We start from the raw sequence: 13417 nt of genomic DNA, 5'->3' as shown, positions 1-13417 counted from the left end.
TGGTTGCTCCCTGCGATCTTGTAGGAATAAATGAGTCTTTCAAGATTAATCTGTACGAGTTGTATAACCTCGTGGGAAATGAAGGATTGGATGGACAGAAAGAGAAAGAGAAAGAGAGCCGTCTACAGTGCTCTCTTCAATACAGGGGGTGTGTATTAATACCCCTTCCTCCTCAATAAGGAAGTTTGTGTATAAATATTTTTATATATATATATACACATGATTAATATATAAATATATATATATATATATATATATACATAAATATATATATATATATATTTATATATGTATATACATATATATATAATTAATAAATATATGTATGAATGTATATATATATCTATATATATATATATATATATATATATTTATATTTATATATATATATATATATATATATTTATATATATATATATATATATTTATATATATATATATATATATATAGAGTGAGAGAGAGAGAGAGAGAGAGAGAGAGAGAGAGAGAGAGAGAGAAATATGTAAATGGCATGTATTATTAAAGCAAACTACTCTTGTTTTTATAAATCAAGTATTCATTAAATCTTTTTGTTTTTTTTTCATCACAAGCTTTATGAATTCCAATGAGATTTTCCTTTGATTTCATATTCATATTAAATATTTTTCTTTTGGATGGAAGCTTTTTAATCCTTTAATACTCTTTCGAGTTTGTTTGAGAGGAATAGTATCCTTATTTCTTTTTCATTACCTCCGTCAACGAAGTTGGAAGGAGGTTATGTTTTTGCCCCTGTTTGTTTGTTTGTTTGTTATTATTATTATTATTATTATTATTATTATTTGCTAAGCTACAACCCTAGTTGGAAAAGCAAGATGCTACAAGCCTAGGGGCTCCAACAGGGAAAATAGCCCAGTGAGGAAAGGAAACAAGGAAAAATAAAATATTAAGAACATTAAAATAAATATTTCCTATATAAACTATAAAAATTTTAACAAAACAAGAGGAAGAGAAATTAGATAGAATAGTGTGTTGTTTGATAACAGCTTCCTGGCCACAATTTTAATCGTAGAGTAATGAAACTGGCACGGATTAACTGTTATGTAAAAAGCTGGAAATGGTTAGATTTTGTAAGGTCAAGGTCAAATGTCAAGGTTACGGTCAAGCAAAATGTCCAATTCATGTAATCATCCATAATTTTGGACATCGTTGTCACAGAGACTTCAAACTTGGTTTATATTAGAGTATATGAAAATCCACACCAATTAATAAATGTTAAGGTCAAGGTCGAGCTAAAGGCCGAGAAATAAGCTGCCTCGGCGAGGGCTGCGCTCTACCGAGTGCTCCTCTAATTTTATTTGTTCATAGGCTAAACCAAATTTTGGAATTACGGAGGTGGCAAGGTATATTTATTACATTTTTCATTTATTCAGCGCAACACATTTCAACCTGACAGCCTTTTCAGATAATCAGTTTGATTAAATTTGATGTTATTTTGCTTATCTAAAACGCTTTCATGCATATTATAAATACCTGATAACTCTGATTGAATTATCACATTGGAAAGTTCAGGGCTTCAATGTGTTATCAAAATATTATGTCCATTTTGAAATGCCAAACTCGAATCATTATTATCTCCTCTTACGCCTATTGATGCAAAGGGCCTCGGTTAGATATCGCCAGTCGTCTCTATCTTGTGGCCTGATTAGTAACGTCTCTGTCTGGTGATTGCCAGACGGGGGTTCGAATCCCGCTCAGACTCGTTAGTGCCATTAGTGTCTGCAACCTTACCATCCTTGTGAGCTAAGGTGGGGGGGGGGGCCTATAGGTCTATCTGCTGATTCATCAGTAGCCACTGCCTTGCCCTCCCTGGTCCTAGCTTGGGTGGAGAGGAGGCTTGGGCGCTGATCATATAGTATATGGTCAGTCTCTAGGGCATTGTCCTGATTGCTTTCTCTGTACCATGGTCTTCCACTGTCTTGGGTTAGAGTTCTCTTGCTTGAGGGTACAATCAGGCACACTATTCTATTTAATTTCTCTTCCTCTTGTTTTGTTAAAGTTTTCATAGTTTATATAGGAAATATTTATTTTAATGTTACTCTTCTTAAAATATTTTATTTTTCCTTCTTTCCTTTCCTTACTGGGCTATTTTCCCTGTTGGGGCCCCTGGGCTTATAGCATTTTGCTTTTCCAGCTAGGGTTGTAGCTTAGCAAATAATAATAATAATAATAGGGCAATGTCACCGTCCCTTGCCTCTGCCATTCATGAGCGACCTTCAAACCTTTAAACTTCTCCATTCATCATCTCTGACTTCACGCTTCATACTCCTCAGCCTTGTGGGCCTGGGTCTTCCAACTCTTCTAGTGCCTTGTGGAGCCCAGTTCCAAGTTTGGTGAACTAATCTCTCTTTGGGATATAATAATAATAATAATGATAATAATAATAATAATAATATTGGTATTAAAAATAGTAAATATTGTGATAATCCATATTTGATTGTTGCTTGATTCCGTTAAGTTGAGTTTTAAATAATTTATTGATATTTTATTTATATAAAATTGACAGGTATACATTAGAGCTCTCTCTCTCTCTCTCTCTCTCTCTCTCTCTCTCTCTCTCTCTCTCGATACCTAGACAGAAAGATAGATATAAAAATCAGACCTATTTTTGAAAGAGGGAAATATCCTATATTGCTTTTTGTTGATGGGATCTTCTTTTAGCTTATATCAAAATTCTACTGTTCAGAGACATTTTATCCGATTATAGATTAAACTATTTTGACGGAGAATATCAGCCAATACTCTCTCTCTCTCTCTCTCTCTCTCTCTCTCTCTCCAAGTGAACAAAGAACCTCAGACTTAACTGTTAACAATTTTGGCAGAGACTTTCACTAATCAGTTTTTGAACCCCATTTCCTTCCGAACAACCCACAAAAACCGTAGTGAGAATTATGGCACCTTCTCTACACAGGTTTTTCTCTCTTCACCTGGTAGATATTTTCGTCGGACATTAATGCATATTTCTACTAAAGAAATGGACAGATGGGTGGCGGAATAAAGAAGAGAAGGTGTTTATCAATGGTCTTTTTTTCCTTCTTGCTTCTACTTCTTGCCTCTCCTCCCCCCCCCCCCCCCGATTTTCCCTCAGCGATGCTTTTTGAAGTGAATGGAGGAGCAGTAGTAAATCGATGTTTAGGAGACCCGCCAAGGGTTGAATGGGAGGAAAGGACTTGGGGGAGAGGCTGGGGGTAGAGGAGTTGGGTAGGAGTGTGGACCGGATAAGAGGAAGGGAGAGAGAGGGAGAGTCAGAGAGAGCAGCGAAAAGAGAATGATGGAATGAGGAATAGGGGGGAAAACTAGTGTTGGCAGAGGATAGAAATCGACTGTTTGAAGTGGGCGTTGTTGTCAGGGGAATTAAGGACGTGAGAGAGAGAGAGAGAGAGAGAGAGAGAGAGAGAGAGTGGGGAATGGAGATTAAGATCAGAGTAGTATTAGAAATATAAAAGCGGATGAAGTGAAAACAGCAGAGAGAGAGAGAGAGAGAGAGAGAGAGAGAGAGGTGGGGAATGGAGAAGCAGCAGAGAGAAGTACTAGAAATATAGAGCGGATGAAGGAATTGAGGACTAAAGTGGAGAGAGAGAGAGAGAGAGAGAGAGAGAGAGAGAGAGAGAGAGAGAGAACGAAACGGTGTGGTGGGAACGTAAGAAAAAATTCGACTCCCTCCCTCCTCCTTTCTTCTTCAGCAAGCCCACTTTAGGCTGCGTACAACAATGAACGTGGAGTACTCCAACATCCCCTGGCGCTTACACACACACACACACACACACACACACACAAGGACAATCTCGTAGTGACTGAGGCTTATGCTGTTGTTCTTGTTACATTAATGCCGCGTCTTGTAACAGCACGGTCTCTTGCTTGTACGAGCTGTGCCATTCTGTTATGCAGCCAAATACTCTTAACATCCTCTGGTGCCTAATTTTGCTCTCTCTCTCTCTCTCTCTCTCTCTCTCTCTCTCTCTCTCTCCCCTGTTTTAGTTCTCAATTCCTTCATCCGCTTTTATATTTCTAGTTCATCTATCTGCTGTTAATTTCCATTCCCCCCTACCCCCCCCCCCTCTCTCTCTCTCTCTCTCTCTCTCTCTCTCTCTCCCTGCTTTAGTTCTCAATTCCTTCATCTGCTTTTATATTTTCTAGTTCATCTCTCTGCTGTTAATTTCCATTCCCCCCCCCCTCTCTCTCTCTCTCTCTCTCTCTCTCTCTCTCTCTCTCTCCTGCTCTAGTTCTCTATTCCTTATTCTGCCTTTATATTTCTAGTACATCTCTCTGCTGTTAATTTCCATTCCCCAGCGCTCTCTCTCTCTCTCTCTCTCTCTCTCTCTCTCTCTCTCCCCTGCTTTATTTCTCAATTCCTTCATCCTCTTTTATATTTCTAGTACATCTGTGTGCTATTAATTTCAATTTCCCACCCCTCTCTCTCTCTCTCTCTCTCTCTCTCTCTCTCTCTCTCACACACACAGAATATCCACGTAGTGGATGGGACTCGCACAAAATATGCTATTTACGCCAGAGGCATTTTGCAGCCAAGTACCCTTTAACAGGGGCAATAAATTCTCGCGTCGACATTATTAAATTTGATCGCTTAGACGCACGCTATCTCTACAGGCTTCCCTTCATCAACACCAGATAGATCTCACTTTTATTCGTTGTTCCTTTCCCTTCTCTAAAATATCTACTCTTTGTCTCTCTACCTGTTTTCATCGCCAAGCAATCCATCTTATTTCTCTAGAGGTTTTTAGTCGCATGTCTCATAATAACTTATCCTCTTGCATCTATATTTGCAAGTCTTGTTGTTGAGAGATAGGTGTGGTGGGTGTATGTTCCTCTTTTTTCTCTTTCACGTGATCCATTTCTATTTCTTACACAGATGTCAGAAAGCACATCTTCTTCGTGACTCCCTGAAATACCTTTGGGGACTGTTTAACATTTTTTTAACCCACCTGGAACAGGAGTGGCCTTGGCTTGGCACATCTGATTTGAGGATGAGTATCACAGGCCAATAGACTTGACTGAAATCAGATAATTTCCTTGACTTAAATCAATCAATTTCCTTGCCTAAATCAGCTGATTTCCTTGACTTAAATCAATCAATTGCCTCGCCTGAAATCAACAGATTTCCTTGACAAATCAATCAATTTCCTCGCCTGAAGTCAATCGATTTCCTTGACTTAAATCAATCAATTTCCTTGCCTGAAATCAACAGATTTCCAAGACTGGAGTCAATCAATTTCCTTACCGGAAATCAACCGATTTCCATGACTTAAGTTAATCAATTTCTTTGCCTAAAATCAACCGATTTCCCTTGGCTGAAATCACCCAATTTCCTTGCTTAAAATCAACCAATTTTCTTACCTGAAATCAACCAATTTCTTTTATCTAATTCCCTCCTACGGGAGCTAAGTTGGGGATTTTTTTTGGAATATTCATTGTAAATACTATAGGTACTCTTTGTGAATCATTTATTGTGAACTTTTAAAGTTTTTATTCTAGAGTATCCTTTATTGAATTTCCATAACAGGAATCATGGGTTTATAACTTGGACCATGTTAAGGATCACAGCTTCCTTATGGTTGCGTAGGTACTAATATGGCCTCAAAGCTTCTGTTGTCTATGAACCTATGGAACTTTATCCAGTCTCTTGTCGGGGACACCTTGATTTAGTGAAACGATTTGTGTATCGCCATGATTATCAAAGCTGTACTTGTCAGGGTCACCCATACTAGGATGGTTTGCTGTGAGCGATAAGACTAATGTCTCACAACATCACCAATCTGCAGTGCCCAGCGTGGTGATGAAAATGGCCAAACCCCAGACATAAGGACATGTCTGAGGCCTTTGTACTGCAGTGAACTAGAAAAGACTGCATTTGTTGTTGTCGGACTGAATAGTGTCCTTAAAACTGCAATGGAATTTTTTATTCATCTATAATTATATTTTTTGCTTTAGTTTTATAACCTTTTTTATGGTTATGGCTTTCATTTTAATAAAGCTCTTTCTGTTGTCTGTTGTTGCAAACACTTAAACAATATTGACAGCTTTCACTGTCACTGGTTATACTCCATAATTTTTTAATATCAGCCATTTTGCAAGCAATTTTTTAACCCCTTTTTAAAATTCTCAAACCTACATCTGTGTCTTACTCGCGTTGACTTCTTCCATTACACATCCAGGAAAATGATAAATAACCAGTACGACAAATGCTTGTGAAGATTTCTTTCAATCTGTCTAGGCCGTTTTCCTATTTAATATCATTAAGCAAGCGTTGTTTTCATCCTAAAAACCCTTTATTAGCTTTTAAACATCTAATTACAGTCTTTATCATAAGTGTTCAACCAACCCCTACCCATTGTTTCAATATTAACTCCAAACATGAACTCCCATTGTTTCAATATTACCTCCAAATATGAACTCCCATTGTTTCAATATTACCTCCAAATATGAACTCCCATTGTTTCAATATTACCTCCAAATATGAACTCCCATTGTTTCAATATTACCTCCAAATATGAACTCCCATTGTTTCAATATTACCTCCAAATATGAACTCCCATTGTTTCAATTAATTACCTCCAAATATGAACTCCCATTGTTTCAATATTACCTCCAAATATGAACTCCCATTGTTTCAATATTACCTCCAAATATGAACTCCCATTGTTTCAATATTACCTCCAAATATGAACTCCCATTGTTTCAATATTACCTCCAAATATGAACTCCCATTGTTTCAATATTACCTCCAAATATGAACTCCCATTGTTTCAATATTAACTCCAAACATGAACTCCCAGTGTTTCAATATCAACTCCAACCATCAACTTTCTTTAGTCACACACACACACACACACACACACACACACACAGCCTTTTCCCTTTAATCTTAGATCTCAAACAAACAGTTTCATAACAAGTACTTGATCCTCGCATCCTCTTCAATTTGAAGAGTCCCATTCTGTCCTCGCCTTTCAACCCTTCAGCTGTGTGTCTTTCTTTCTCAATCACTCCTGTAGCAAGCACTCTCCCAGGCATACTTGAAATTGCCATTCGGTTGTGTTATTCTATTTTGTCTGTCTATTACTGGTACATAAACCCTCCTGTGTATATATATATATATATATATATATATATATATATATATATATATATATATATATATATATATACATATATATATATATATATATATATATATATATATATATATTCTATTTTGTCTGTCTATTACTGGTACATAAACCCTCCTCTGTGTGTGTCTATATACAGTATATATATCATCATCATCATCATCATCATCATCATCATCTCCTCCTACGCCTATTGACGCAAAGGGTCTCGGTTAGATTTCGCCAGTCGTTTCTATCTTGAGCTTTTAATTCAATGCTCCTACTTCGCGATTCACAGTCCTCATCCATGTTGGCCTGGGTCTCCCAACTCTTCTAGTGACCTGTAGAGCCCAGCTGAACGTTTGGTGAACTAATCTCTCCTGGGGAGTGCGAAGAGCATGCCAAACCGTCTCCATCTACCCCTCATCATGATCTCATCCACATATGGCACTCGAGTAATCTCTCTTATAGCTTCATTTCTAATCCTGTCCTGCCATTTAACTCCCACTATTCTTCTGAGGGCTTTATTCTTAAATCTACTATATTTATTGGAGGTTGTTTCATTGTCATACTATGACTCATGTTCTTAGAGTAACACAGATCTCACTAAATTGATATATAGTCTGATTTTTATATGTGATTTCAGGCGATTTGATTTCAAAATTGTATTTAACCTAGCCATTGTCTGATTTGCTTTTTTCAATCTTTCACTAAACTCTAATTCTAAAGACCCTGTAATGGAGATCATAGTTCCTAAATACTTAAATGATTCTACCTCGTTAATCCTTTCTCCTTCCAATGATATTTCATCTTCCATTGTATACTCCGTTCTCAACATCTCTGTCTTTCTTCTATTCATCTTCAGCTTAACCTCGTGTGATATTTCAAATTGCAAATCCTGTGGTCTTCTGCTAATAAGAACAGCATCATCAGTGCTGTCAGGTGTAAGAGGGCAGGAGTATGCGGAAAGAATAGGCCTGACTATCTGGTGTATGCGTAGGCAAAGGAAAACTGAGCCGTAACCAGAGAGAGAGGTATCCCATGTAATACTGTCTTGCCAGTCAAAAGACCCTGGCCAACTACATACTGGAAGATGTACGCATAAGGCTTTCTCATATGATTCAACAGTTTAAGGTAGTAGGTTGCCCAGGGCTCCAGCCACCCGTTGAGATACTACCACTAGAGAGTTATGGGGTCTTTTGACTGGCCAGATAGTACTACATTGGATCCTTCTCTCTAGTTACGGTTCATTTTCCCTTTGCCTATACACTCGCACACCGAATAATCAGGCCTATTCTTTACATATTCTCCTCTGTCCTCATATACCTGACAACACTGAGATTACCAAACTATTCTTCTTACTGCACTGTAATTATTCAGTGGCCACTTTCCTCTTTGTAAGGGTAGAAGAGACTCTAGCTATGGTAAGCAGCTCTTCTAAGAGAAGGACACTCTAAAATCAAACCATTGTTCTCTAATCTTGGCTAGTGCCATAGCCTCTGTACCATGGTCTTCCACTGTCTTGGGTTAGAGTTTTCTTGCTTGAGGGTACACTCGGGCACACTGTTCTATCTTATATCTTATTTCTCTCCTCTTGTTTTGTTAAAGTGTTTAAAGTTTATAAAGTGATATTTATTTTAATATTGTTGCTCTTCTTAAAATATTTCATTTTCCTTGTTTCATTTCTTCGCTGAGCTATTTTCCTTGTTGGAGCCCCTGTGCTTATAGCACCCTGCTTTTGCAACTAGGGTTCTAGCTTAGCAAGTAATAATAATAATAATAATAATAATAATAATAATAATAATAATAAGATATGAATCTGTCATTGATAATTACGTTGCCTTTTCTAAGATATCATCTCAATGTTAGTGGGAATTATTTGTATGAATCAACAACAACAACAACAACAAATGCAGCTATTTCTTGTTAATTGCAGGACAAAGGCCTTAGACATGTCCTTATTCATGTCTGGGGTTGTGGCAAGTTTTCACAACACGCTGGCCACTGTGGATTGGTGATAGTGGGAGAGTTTAGTCTCATCGCAGGCAGCAAACCAACCTGATATGGGTGGCCTGTACTAGTACAGTTCTGCTGATTGTGGCAGTATACAAACCATTTCACCATGTTAAGTTATCCTCACTTAGAAAGGGAAGAATACATACACACACACACAAACACACATATATATATATATATATATATATATATATATATATGTGTGTGTGTGTGTGTGTGCGTGTGTGTGTGTGTGTGTGTGTGTGTGTGTGTATGTGTGTGTTAGTGAGTGAGTGAGTGTGTTTTTATCCGTTAGTTATATAACAGTTTCATATTCCATATAGATGTACAGTCAGGGTAAGAAAAAATATCATGTTATTATTGGTAAATCCCTTCCCCTTCATTTTCTTATAAAGGAGGGTATGGGACAGCCACCCTCACCCCCCCCCCCCTTCTTAAACAGGGTGTCTGAAGAATGTATTGAACGAACGATGTCTCGTGGTGTTTCTCCTTCATACACACACACACAAACACACGTATACATTTTCGCTTGAGTCTTCATCTTTCTCTCACAGGTTTCTGTAAAAGAGAAGCAAAGAAAAGTGTAGATTGAGAACCACCTGTGCATAATCTTCACTTGATGATAGTGACTTCCATTAAAATATAAGGTCATTTAAGGGCATCCTTGCGGCCTCTGCTATCTCCCTGGATGTCTGATCCACCCCTATCTCATTTAAACCTTAGAGGAATCCTACCCTACCAGCGCCCACTTGTCCCTCTATCCCTCCCTACCCTAAGCCCGGCTCAAGTCCATACCTTTAATGCGAGGCCGTGGCAGTCAGCTGGTAATGAGCCATTCTGAGGATGATTTCAGTCTGCTATCCTGGCGGAGGGGAATGAGGGAAAGAATTTATGGTATGTTATATAGTTATTCCCTGTTTTTTTAATAGTGCCATAAATAGGGTAGAATTTTTTGGGAACGAGCCGAAAGGCTAATGAGCTTTTTCTACATAAAACACTGATATAACAAAATGCATAAGACTTCAAGGTAAACATTATGTATATCGATTAACAAAGTACTGTATGTAATAAATGGAATTAACACAATAATGAAATGGAATAAATATGATTTGAAAACAACCGAACATTAATAGCTTGAAAAGAAGACACATAATTGTGTTTGAGAGACGAATCAAGCCAAGAATATCGAACCTGGATGTGGAATGCCATAAGGTTTAAAGGTCGCTCATGAATGGCCAAGGCAAGGGACAGTTAGTGTCCTAAAGACTGACCATATATACATATGATTCACGCCCAAATCCCTCTTCCTTAACCTAGTAACAGGGAGGGCCAGGCAATGGCTGTTGATGACTCATCAGGTAGAAATATAGGCTCCCCCCAAAGCTAGCTCACACAAGTGTGGTGAGGTTGCAGACTACTAGAAACTATCGAGCTTGAGCAGGTCTCAAACTCCACCTTAGAAGATTGCAAAGCAGGGACGTTTCCAATCGGCTACCATAATAGGATATGCCGCAGCCCAAGCTTTAGGAGCATTGGTTATTAAATCACCATCCTGCGTAGAACATAATAGCCAGCAGCCCAAAACAGTTACCCAGACAACCCAATCAGACACTCAAGAAATATAAAGTAGAGAATGTTACTCATCCCCCTAATTTTATCATTTCTGTGTAAGTTGCGTTGGCACCAAAGCAACAAAAACCTTTATGATGCATCTCTAGCAGTTCCCTTTATAAGTTTTCTTAATGCTCAAGAATATCTCATTCACTTTTTATCCTTTGCTCTGACTTCTTGCATTGCTGTTTCTAGACAGGCGATCCATACACCTTCCACTTGTCTAAACCCACACTACTCTTCTGTCTACTATTCTGATGTATATACTTTTTTCTCAAAGCCACACTTTTTGTTCCAAGTCCGTTCCTTCCTCCTTTATCTTTATTTTGTGGCATACCTTATTTCAGGCATGTTAAATTGAGCAAATCGTCTACTATTTGCTGGTTTTATATATTTTTTCAATTATAAGGAGGCCCTACTCTGTTCACTGCATAATACAAATGATTATTTTTGTTTCATCATGTGTTTTCACTGACATTATTCTATCTTCTTGCAGGATGCCTGTTGGATCTATGTGCCTTATGTTTGAAATACAAGAGATCTACTCTCTTAATCAGGTAGGAAAAAGTTTTTTTTTTTTCCAAAGTTCATTTCTTTGGGTTTCTTGTGTCACTTCATCAGGGGATAAAATTGATGTATATAAGATTACTGTAACCATCAATTACAAGGACAGGTATTTTGTACGCGCATAAATATGTATGCATATGTATAGCCTATATATATATATATATATATATATATATATATATATATGTGTGTGTATATATGTATGTATGTATATGTATATATATATGTATATATGTATATATATATATATATATATATATATATATATACATGTTCCCTATATAATGAAAAGACCAAATGTTTATCTAAATATATATATATATATATATATATATATATATATATATATGTGTGTGTGTATGTATGTATGTATGTATGTATATATATATATATATTTATATATATATATATATATATATATATATATATATATATATATATATATATATTCCTTGTATAATAAAGACCAAGTATTTGTCTATATATATATATATATATATATATATATATATATATATATATATATATTTCTTTCGTGTTACGGTTAGCTCTCCTTATCCTGCGACTAGGGAGCGAGAGTAGTCATACCCTGGCGAGGGTGGGTTGCGTGTGCGTGTGTGCATATCTATCTAAATAATTAGCTGTCATTTTTAAACGGGTCATATATATATATATATATATATATATATATATATATATATATATATATGTGTGTGTGTGTGTGTGTGTGTGTGTATGTACGTGTCTTTGTATGAGTGTGTCCTTAACCAGTTTAGTATCGAGTCTAATCTTTTTCTGACATAAAAGCTGTCCAGATTATTTGTTGGAGAATAAACAAAGGAGGAATACGGAACTCATTGTTTGCGCAACGTAGGATGTTAATCGCATTGTATCTAGGTGTTTAAACAGTTTGCTTTTGTTGTATAATGATGAAGCATACATTTGAATTTTGAAAATTCTCTGAACTGTTCAGCCTTCACTTTTGGCTCATAGTCTCTTTGTGTTTTAAGGTTTTAGTTTTCTCTTTGTTTTAGACAGGGATATTTATCTGGGTTTTTCACCCTTTTAACGCCATTTGAAATATATTTTTGAAAGGAGGGATTTGGGTTCAGAGAGAGAGAGAGAGAGAGAGAGAGAGAGAGAGAGAGAGACTTTAATCCGTATTATATTTGCGTTCAACCAGTTGCATGGGAGATAGAGACCATTAAATATTCACAAAGAATACGATACTAGTCACTAGTGTATGTGACCCGTCAAACATGACGGCTGGATATTTAGATATTTACACACAGAGATTCAACCCTTCCTGCCCCATCCCCCTTTTCCTAACTACAAAACGCTAGTTTGGGTAATTTGTGGGAGATTGTTGTTTTCCGAGTGGTTGTCGTTCAGCGTGACAGGAATATTTATGTAGATATATATATATATATATATATATATATATATATAAATTATGTATATGTATATATACTTATGTTTATATATATGTATATATGTATGTGTATATATAAATTATATATGTTTATATATATGTATATGTATATTTTTGTATATATACAGTATATGGACAGTATGTATATATATGTATATGTATATTTATATATATATATATATATATATATATATATATATATATGTGTGTGTGTGTGTGTGTGTGTGTGTGCATTTGTGTATACATATATACACACATTATATATATATATATATATATATATATATATATATATATATAAAAGATACAACAAACAGCGGTTTCTAGTCCACTGTAAGACAAAGGTCTTAGACTTGTCTTTATTCATGTCTGGGGTTTGGCCATCTTATCACCACACTGGTCATTGCGGATGGGTGATGGTGGGGTGTGTGTATATATATATATATATATATATATATATATATATATATATATATATATATATATATATATATATATAGACACTTTCTCTTTATATCAAAAAGATCCAGGGGGAATCTCTGACTCACATCACAGCTCAGATCCTGATAACAGGCAAATCCTATCGATTGGAGCTAAACTTTCCGTGACGCGGATTCCCTTCGTAAAAAAAAAAAAAAAAAAAAAATCATT

The 13417-nt window shown here is 36.3% G+C and overlaps 1 long non-coding RNA gene across 1 annotated transcript in view; it reads left to right on the top strand.

Moving 5' to 3' along the window:
- Positions 1 to 11324, top strand: part of LOC137629409 (uncharacterized) — a 191612-nt gene extending 180288 nt beyond the window's left edge. The window contains exon 3 of the long non-coding RNA XR_011041499.1: positions 11264 to 11324. This is a non-coding gene — a long non-coding RNA (uncharacterized lncRNA). The remainder of the gene's footprint in view (positions 1 to 11263) is intronic.
- The last annotated feature ends 2093 nt before the right edge of the window (positions 11325 to 13417 follow it).

The sequence above is a fragment of the Palaemon carinicauda genome, chromosome 37 (genome assembly GCF_036898095.1).
Source record: "Palaemon carinicauda isolate YSFRI2023 chromosome 37, ASM3689809v2, whole genome shotgun sequence".
Lineage (NCBI taxonomy): Eukaryota > Metazoa > Arthropoda > Malacostraca > Decapoda > Palaemonidae > Palaemon > Palaemon carinicauda.
The sequence above is the reverse complement of the archived record's forward strand: the minus strand, read 5'-3'. Positions and strand labels throughout refer to the sequence as shown.